This window comes from Chiloscyllium punctatum, chromosome 48 (genome assembly GCF_047496795.1).
Source record: "Chiloscyllium punctatum isolate Juve2018m chromosome 48, sChiPun1.3, whole genome shotgun sequence".
NCBI classification, from domain to species: Eukaryota; Metazoa; Chordata; class Chondrichthyes; order Orectolobiformes; family Hemiscylliidae; genus Chiloscyllium; species Chiloscyllium punctatum.
The window spans coordinates 38,105,060-38,114,207 of NC_092786.1; positions in this window are offsets into that span (position 1 = coordinate 38,105,060).

The following is a 9,148-nucleotide window of genomic DNA, read 5'->3' on the forward strand; positions in this document are numbered from 1 at the left end:
CTCTTCATTCTCATTTCTCGTTTCTCTTCTTTCCCTTTTCTGTTTTCTCTTCGTTTCTCTGTTTTTCTCTTTTCTCTCCTTTTCTCTTCTTTTCTCTTTTCACTTTCTCTTCTTTTCTCTTTTTCTTTCATCCTCTTTTCTCCTTTCTCTTCTTTTCTCTTTTCCCTTTTCTCTTCTTTTCTCTTTTCTCTTCTTTTCTCTTTTCCCTTTTCATTTTCTCTTTTCTTTTTCATCTTCTTTTCTCTTTTCTCTTTTCACTTTTCTCTTTCCTCTTATTTTCTCTTTTCTCTTTTGTCTTCTTTCCTCTCTTCTCTTTTCTCTTCTCTTTCTCTTTTTTGTCTTTTCTCTCCTTTTCTCTTTTCTCTTCTTTTCTCTTTTCTCTTCATTTCTCTTGTCTTTTCTTTTCACTTTTCTCATTTCCCATTTCTCTTTTTTCTCTTCTTTTCTCTTTTCTCTCCTTTTCTCTCCTTTGCTCTTTTCTCGGTCTTCTTTTCTCCTTTCTCTTTTCTCTTTTCTCTTCTTCTCCATTTTCTCTTCTTTTCTGTTCTTTGCTCTTTTCTCTTCTTCTCTTGTCTTTTCTCTTTTCTCTTCTTTTCTTTTTTCACTTTTCTCTTCTTTTCTCTTTTATCTTCTTTTCTCTTCTTTTCTCTTCTTTTCTCTTTTCTCGTTTCTCTTCTTTTCTCTTTTCTCTTTTCTCTTCATTTCTCTTGTTTTCTCTTTTCTCTTTTCTCATTTCCCTTTTCTCTTCTATTCTCTTCTTTTCTCTTTTCTCTCCTTTTCTCTTCTTCTCTGGTCTTTTCTCTTTTCTCTTCTTTTCTCTTTTCTCTTCGTTTCTCTTCATTCTCATTTCTCGTTTCTCTTCTTTCCCTTTTCTGTTTTCTCTTCGTTTCTCTGTTTTTCTCTTTTCTCTCCTTTTCTCTTCCTTTCTCTTTTCACTTTCTCTTCTTTTCTCTTTTTCTTTTATCCTCTTTTCTCCTGTCTCTTCTTTTCTCTTTTCTCTTCATTTCTCTTGTCTTTTCTTTTCACTTTTCTCATTTCCCCTTTCTCTTTTTTCTCTTCTTTTCTCTTTTCTCTCCTTTTCTCTCCTTTGCTCTGTTCTCGGTCTTCTTTTCTCCTTTCTCTTTTCTCTTTTCTCTTCTTCTCCATTTTCTCTTCTTTTCTGTTCTTTCCTCTTTTCTCTTCTTTTCTCTTTTCTCTTTTCACTTTTCTCTTTCCTCTTCTTTTCTCTTTTCTCTTTTGTCTTCTTTCCTCTCTTCTCTTTTCTCTTCTCTTTTTCTTTTTTGTCTTTTCTCTCCTTTTCTCTTTTCTCTTCTTTTCTCTTTTCTCTTCATTTCTCTTGTCTTTTCTTTTAACTTTTCTCATTTCCCATTTCTCTTTTTTCTCTTCTTTTCTCTTTTCTCTCCTTTTCTCTCCTTTGCTCTGTTCTCGGTCTTCTTTTCTCCTTTCTCTTTTCTCTTTTCTCTTCTTCTCCATTTTCTCTTCTTTTCTGTTCTTTGCTCTTTTCTCTTCTTCTCTTGTCTTTTCTCTTTTCTCTTCCTTGCTCTTCTTTCTCCGTCCTCTTCTTTTCTCTTCATTTCTCTTCTTTTCCGTTTTCTCTTTCTTTTCTCTTTTTCTTTTCTCTTCTTTTCTCTTCTTTGCACTTTTCTCTTTTCTCTTTTCTCATTTCCCTTTTCTCTTTTTTCTCTTCTTTTCTCTTTTCCCTTCTTTTCTCTTTTCTCTTCGGTTCTCTTCTTTTCTCATTTCTCTTCGGTTCTCTTTTTTTCTCTTCTGTTCTCTTTTCTCGTTTCTCTTCTTTTCTCTTTTCTATTTTCTCTTCTTTTCTCTTCTTTTCTCTTTTCTCTTATTTTCTCTTTTCCCTTTTCTCTTTCCACTTCTTTTCTCTTTTCTCTTCTTTTCTCTTTTCTCTTTTCTCATTTGTCTTCTTTTGTCTCTTCTCTTTTTTCTTCTTTTCTCTTCTCTTTCTCTTCTTCTCTTGTCTTTTCTCTTTTCTCTTCTTTTCTCTTTTCTCTTCGTTTCTCTTCATTCTCATTTCTCGTTTCTCTTCTTTCCCTTTTCTGTTTTCTCTTCGTTTCTCTGTTTTTCTCTTTTTTCTTTTCTCTTCCTTTCTCTTTTCACTTTCTCTTCTTTTCTCTTTTCCTTTACCCTCTTTTCTCCTTTCTCTTCTTTTCTCTTTTCCCTTTTCTCTTCTTTTCTCTTTTCTCTTCTTTTCTCTTTTCCCTTTTCATTTTCTCTTTTCTTTTTCATCTTCTTTACTCTTTTCTCTTTTCACTTTTCTCTTTCCTCTTCTTTTCTCTTTTCTCTTTTGTCTTCTTTCCTCTCTTCTCTTTTCTCTTCTTTTCTCTTCTCTTTCTCTTTTTTATCTTTTCTCTCCTTTTCTCTTTTCTCTTCTTTTCTCTTTTCTCTTCATTTCTCTTGTTTTTTTCTTTTCACTTTTCTCATTTCCCGTTTCTCTTTTTTCTCTTCTTTTCTCTTTTCTCTCCTTTTCTCTCCTTTTCTCTTTTCTCTTTTCTTGGTCTTCTTTTCTCCTTTCTCTTTTCTCTTTTCTCTTCTTCTCCATTTCCTCTTCTTTTCTGTTCTTTTCTCTTTTCTCTTCTTCTCCATTTTCTCTTCTTTTCTGTTCTTTGCTCTTTTCTCTTCTTCTCTTGTCTTTTCTCTTTTCTCTTCTTTTCTCTTCCTTGCTCTTCTTTCTCCGTTCTTTTCTTTTCTCTTCATTTCTCTTCTTTTCCCTTTTCTCTTTCTTTTCTCTTTTTCTTTTCTCTTCTTTTCTCTTCTTTGCACTTTTCTCTTCTTTTCTCTTTTCCCTTTTCTCTTCTTTTCTCTTTCCTCTTCTTTTCTCTTTTCTCTTATTTTCTCTTTTAACTTTTCTCTTCATTCCCTTCATTTCTCTTTATCTTTTCTCTTCTTTTCTCTTTTATCTTCTTTTCTCTTTTCTCTTCTTCTCTTGTCTTTTCTCTTTTCCCTTTTCTCTTCTTTTCTCTTCTCTCTTCATTTCTCTTCGTTTCTAATTTCTCCTTTCTCTTCTTTTGTCTTTTCTGTTTTCTCTTCGTGTTTCTTTTTTCCTCATTTTTCTCTTCCTTTCTCTTTTCCCTTTCTCTTCTTTTCTCTTTTTCTTTTCTCTTCTTTTCTCTTTTGTCTTCTTTTCTCTTTTCACTTTTCTCTTCCTTTCTCTTTACCTTTCTCTTCTTTTCTCTTATCTCGTCTTTTCTCTTTTCTCTCCTTTTCTCTTCTTTTCTCTTCGTTTCTAATTTCTCATTTCTCTTCCTTTCTCTTTTCTGTTTTCTCTTCGTTTCTCTGTTTTTCTCTTTTTTCTTTTCTCTTCCATTCTCTTTTCCCTTTCTCTTCTTTTCTCTTTTTCTTTTCGCTTCTTTTCTCTTTTCTCTTCATTTCTCTTCTTTTCTCTTATCTCTTCTTTTCTCTTTTCTCTTTTCTCTCCTTTTCTGTTTTCTCTTTTTTTTGTCTTCTTTTCTCCTTTCTCTTTTCTCTTTTCTCTTTTGTCTTCTTTTCTCTCTTCTCTTTTCTCTTTTCTCATTTCCCTTTTCTCTTTTTTCTCTTCTTTTCTCTTTTCCCTTCTTTTCTCTTTTCTCTTCGGTTCTCTTCTTTTCGCATTTCTCTTCGGTTCTCTTTTTTTCTCTTCTTTTCTCTTTTCTCGTTTCTCTTCTTTTCTCTTTTCTGTTATCTCCTTTCTCTTATTTTCTCTTTTCCCTTTTCTCTTTCCTCTTCTTTTCTCTTTTCCCTTCTTTTCTCTTTTCTCTTTTGTCATTTGTCTTCTTTTGTCTCTTCTCTTTTTTCTTCTTTTCTCTTCTCTTTCTCTTCTTCTCTTGTCTTTTCTCTTTTCTCTTCTATTCTCTTTTCTCTTCGTTTCTCTTCATTCTCATTTCTCGTTTCTCTTCTTTCCCTTTTCTGTTTTCTCTTCTTTTCTCTCTCCCCTTTTCTCTACTTCTGTCTTTTCTCTTTTCTCTTCTTCTCTTGTCTTTTCTCTTTTCCCTTTTCTCTTCTTTTCTCATTTCTCTTCGGTTCTCTTTTTTTCTCTTCTTTTTTCTTTTCTCGTTTCTCTTCTTTTCTCTTTTCTGTTTTCTCCTTTCTCTTATTTTCTCTTTTCCCTTTTCTCTTTCCTCTTCTTTTCTCTTATCTCTTCTTTTCTCTTTTCTCTCCTTTTCTCTTCTTTTCTCTTTTCTCTTTTTTTGTCTCCTTTTCTCCTTTCTCTTTTCTCTTCTTTTCTCTTCTCTTTTCTCTATTTTCTCTTTTCTCTCCTTTTCTCTTTTCTCTTCATTTCTCTTGTTTTCTCTTTTCTCTTTTCTCATTTCCCTTTTCTCTTCTATTCTCTTCTTTTCTCTTTTCTCTCCTTTTCTCTTCTTCTCTGGTCTTTTCTCTTTTCTCTTCTTTTCTCTCCTTTTCTCTTTTCCCTTCATTTCTCTTGTTTTCTCTTTTCTCTTTTCTCATTTCCCTTTCCTCTTCTATTCTCTTCTTTTCTCTTTTCTCTTCTTTTCTCTTTTCTCTTCGTTTCTCTTCATTCTCATTTCTCGTTTCTCTTCTTTCCCTTTTCTGTTTTCTCTTCGTTTCTCTGTTTTTCTCTTTTCTCTCCTTTTCTGTTCCTTTCTCTTTTCACTTTCTCTTCTTTTCTCTTTTTCTTTCATCCTCTTTTCTCCTTTCTCTTCTTTTCTCTTTTCCCTTTTCTCTTCTTTTCTCTTTTCTCTTCTTTTCTCTTTTCCCTTTTCATTTTCTCTTTTCTTTTTCATCTTCTTTTCTCTTTTCTCTTTTCACTTTTCTCTTTCCTCTTCTTTTCTCTTTTCTCTTTTGTCTTCTTTCCTCTCTTCTCTTTTCTCTTCTCTTTCTCTTTTTTGTCTTTTCTCTCCTTTTCTCTTTTCTCTTCTTTTTTCTTTTCTCTTCATTTCTCTTGTCTTTTCTTTTCACTTTTCTCATTTCCCATTTCTCTTTTTTCTCTTCTTTTCTCTTTTCTCTCCTTTTCTCTCCTTTGCTCTTTTCTCGGTCTTCTTTTCTCCTTTCTCTTTTCTCTTTTCTCTTCTTCTCCATTTTCTCTTCTTTTCTGTTCTTTGCTCTTTTCTCTTCTTCTCTTGTCTTTTCTCTTTTCTCTTCTTTTCTCTTTTCACTTTTCTCTTCTTTTCTCTTTTATCTTCTTTTCTCTTCTTTTCTCTTCTTTTCTCTTTTCTCGTTTCTCTTCTTTTCTCTTTTCTGTTTTCTCTTCTTTTCTCTTCTTTTCTCTTTTCTCTTATTTTCTCTTTTCCCTTTTCTCTTTCGTCTTCTTTTCTCTTTTCTCTTCTTTTCTCTTTTCTCTTTTCTCATTTGCCTTCTTTTGTCTCTTCTCTTTTTTCTTCTTTTCTCTTCTCTTTCTCTTCTTTTTTCTTTTCTCTCATTTTCTCTTTTCTCTTCTTTTCTCTTTTCTCTTCATTTCTGTTGTTTTCTCTTTTCTCATTTCCCTTTTCTCTTCTATTCTCTTCTTTTCTCTTTTCTCTCCTTTTCTCTTCTTTTCTCTCCTTTTCTCTTCTTTTCTCTTTTCTTTTTTCTTGTCTTCTTTTCTCCTTTCTCTTTTCTCTTTTCTCTTATTTTCCCTTCTTTTCCCTTTTCTCTTCTTTTCTCTTCTTTGCTCTTTTCTCTTCTTTTCTCTTTTCCCTTTCTCTTCTTTTCTCTTTTTCTTTTCTCTTCTTTTCTCTTTTGTCTTCTTTTCTCTTTTCACTTTTCTCTTCTTTTCTCTTTTCTCTTCTTTCTCTTTTCCCTTTTCTTTTTCTCTTTTCTTTATCATCTTCATTTCTCTTTTCTCTTTTCTCTTTTCACTTTTCACTTTCCTCTTCTTTTCTCTTTTCTCTTCTTTTCTCTTCCTTCCTCTTTCTTCGTTTCTTTTCTTTTCTCTTTTCTGTTTCTCTTCTTTTCTCTCCTTTTCTCTTTTCTCTTCTTCTCTTGTCTTTTCTCTTTTCCCTTTTCTCTTCTTTTCTCTTTTCTCTTCTCTCTTCGTTTCTAATTTCTCGTTTCTCTTCCTTTCTCTTTTCTGTTTTCTCTTCGTTTCTCGGTTTTTCTCTTTTTTCTTTTCTCTTCCTTTCTCTTTACCTTTCTCTTCTTTTCTCTTATCTCTTCTTTTCTCTTTTCTCTCCTTTTCTCTTCTTTTCTCTTTTCTCTTTTTTTTTGTCTTCTTTTCTCCTTTCTCTTTTCTCTTTTCTCTTTTGTCTTCTTTACTCTCTTCTCTTTTCTCTTCTTTTCTCTTCTCTTTTCTCTATTTTCTCTTTTCTCTCCTTTTCTCTTTTCTCTTCATTTCTCTTGTTTTCTCTTTTCTGTTTTCTCATTTCCCTTTTCTCTTCTATTCTCTTCTTTTCTCTTTTCTCTCCTTTTCTCTTCTTCTCTGGTCTTTTCTCTTTTCTCTTCTTTTCTCTCCTTTTCTCTTTTCTCTTCATTTCTCTTGTTTTCTCTTTTCTCTTTTCTCATTTCCCTTTCCTCTTCTATTCTCTTCTTTTCTCTTTTCTCTCCTTTTCTCTTCTTCTCTTGTCTTTTCTCTTTTCTCTTCTTTTCTCTTTTCTCTTCGTTTCTCTTCATTCTCATTTCTCGTTTCTCTTCTTTCCCTTTTCTGTTTTCTCTTCTTTTCTCTCTCCGCTTTTCTCTACTTCTTTCTTTTCTCTTTTCTCTTCTTCTCTTGTCTTTTCTCTTTTCCCTTTTCTCTTCATTTCTCATTTCTCTTCAGTTCTCTTTTTTTCTCTTCTTTTTTCTTTTCTCGTTTCTCTTCTTTTCTCTTTTCTGTTTTCTCCTTTCTCTTATTTTCTCTTTTCCCTTTTCTCTTTCCTCTTCTTTTCTCTTATCTCTTCTTTTCTCTTTTCTCTCCTTTTCTCTTCTTTTCTCTTTTCTCTTTTTTTGTCTCCTTTTCTCCTTTCTCTTTTCTCTTCTTTTCTCTTCTCTTTTCTCTATTTTCTCTTTTCTCTCCTTTTCTCTTTTCTCTTCATTTCTCTTGTTTTCTCTTTTCTCTTTTCTCATTTCCCTTTTCTCTTCTATTCTCTTCTTTTCTCTTTTCTCTCCTTTTCTCTTCTTCTCTGGTCTTTTCTCTTTTCTCTTCTTTTCTCTCCTTTTCTCTTTTCCCTTCATTTCTCTTGTTTTCTCTTTTCTCTTTTCTCATTTCCCTTTCCTCTTCTATTCTCTTCTTTTCTCTTTTCTCTTCTTTTCTCTTTTCTCTTCGTTTCTCTTCATTCTCATTTCTCGTTTCTCTTCTTTCCCTTTTCTGTTTTCTCTTCGTTTCTCTGTTTTTCTCTTTTCTCTTTTCTCTTCCTTTCTCTTTTCACTTTCTCTTCTTTTCTCTTTTCCTTTACCCTCTTTTCTCCTTTCTCTTCTTTTCTCTTTTCCCTTTTCTCTTCTTTTCTCTTTTCTCTTCTTTTCTCTTTTCCCTTTTCATTTTCTCTTTTCTTTTTCATCTTCTTTACTCTTTTCTCTTTTCACTTTTCTCTTTCCTCTTCTTTTCTCTTTTCTCTTTTGTCTTCTTTCCTCTCTTCTCTTTTCTCTTCTTTTCTCTTCTCTTTCTCTTTTTTATCTTTTCTCTCCTTTTCTCTTTTCTCTTCTTTTCTCTTTTCTCTTCATTTCTCTTGTTTTTTTCTTTTCACTTTTCTCATTTCCCGTTTCTCTTTTTTCTCTTCTTTTCTCTTTTCTCTCCTTTTCTCTCCTTTTCTCTTTTCTCTTTTCTTGGTCTTCTTTTCTCCTTTCTCTTTTCTCTTTTCTCTTCTTCTCCATTTCCTCTTCTTTTCTGTTCTTTTCTCTTTTCTCTTCTTCTCCATTTTCTCTTCTTTTCTGTTCTTTGCTCTTTTCTCTTCTTCTCTTGTCTTTTCTCTTTTCTCTTCTTTTCTTGTCTTTTCTCTTTTCTCTTCTTTTCTCTTTTCTCTTCGTTTCTCTTCATTCTCATTTCTCGTTTCTCTTCTTTCCCTGTTCTGTTTTCTCTTAGTTTCTCTGTTTTTCTCTTTTTTCTTTTCTCTTCCTTTCTCTTTTCACTTTCTCTTCTTTTCTCTTTTTCTTTTATCCTCTTTTCTCCTTTCTCTTCTTTTCTCTTTTCCCTTTTCTCTTTTTTCTTTTCTGTTATTTTCTCTTTTCCCTTTTCTTTTTCTCTTTTCTTTTTCATCTTCATTTCTCTTTTCTCTTTTCTCTTTTCACTTTTCTCTTTCCTCTTCTTTCCTCTTTCTTCGTTTCTTTTCTTTTCTCTTTTCTGTTTCTCTTCTTTTCTCTCCTTTTCTCTTTTCTCTTTTCTCTTCATTTCTCTTGTTTTCACTTTTCTCTTTCTCTTTTCTCATTTCCCTTTTCTCTTTTTTCTCTTCCTTTCTCTTTTCCCTTCTTTTCTCTTTTCTCTTCGGTTCTCTTCTTTTCTCATTTCTCTTCGGTTCTCTTTTTTTCTCTTCTATTCTCTTTTCTCGTTTCTCTTTTCACTTTTCTCTTTCCTCTTCTTTCCTCTTTCTTCGTTTCTCTTCTTTTCTCTTTTCTGTTTTCTCTTCTTTTCTCTTCTTTTCTCTTTTCTCTTATTTTCTCTTTTCTCTTTTCTCATTCGTCTTCTTTTGTCTCTTCTCTTTTTTCTTCTTTTCTCTTCTGTTTCTCTTCTTTTTTCTTTTCTCTCATTTTCTCTTTTCTCTTCTTTTCTCTTTTCTCTTCATTTCTGTTGTTTTCTCTTTTCTCATTTCCCTTTTCTCTTCTATTCTCTTCTTTTCTCTTTTCTCTCCTTTTCTCTTCTTTTCTCTCCTTTTCTCTTCTTTTCTCTTTTCTTTTTTCTTGTCTTCTTTTCTCCTTTCTCTTTTCTCCTTTCTCTTATTTTCCCTTCTTTTCCCTTTTCTCTTCTTTTCTCTTCTTTGCTCTTTTCTCTTCTTTTCTCTTTCCCCTTTTCTCTACTTCTCTCTTTTCTCTTTTCTCTTCTTCTCTTGTCTTTTCTCTTTTCCCTTTTCTCTTCTTTTCTCTTTTCACTTCTCTCTTCGTTTCTAATTTCTCGTTTCTCTTCCTTTCTCTTTTCTGTTTTCTCTTCGTTTCTCGGTTTTTCTCTTTTTTCTTTTCTCTTCCTTTCTCTTTACCTTTCTCTTCTTTTCTATTATCTCTTCTTTTCTCTTTTCTCTCCTTTTCTCTTCTTTTCTCTTTTCTTTTAATTCTTTTCTCCTTTTTCTTTTCTCTTCTTTTCTCTTCTCTTTTCTCT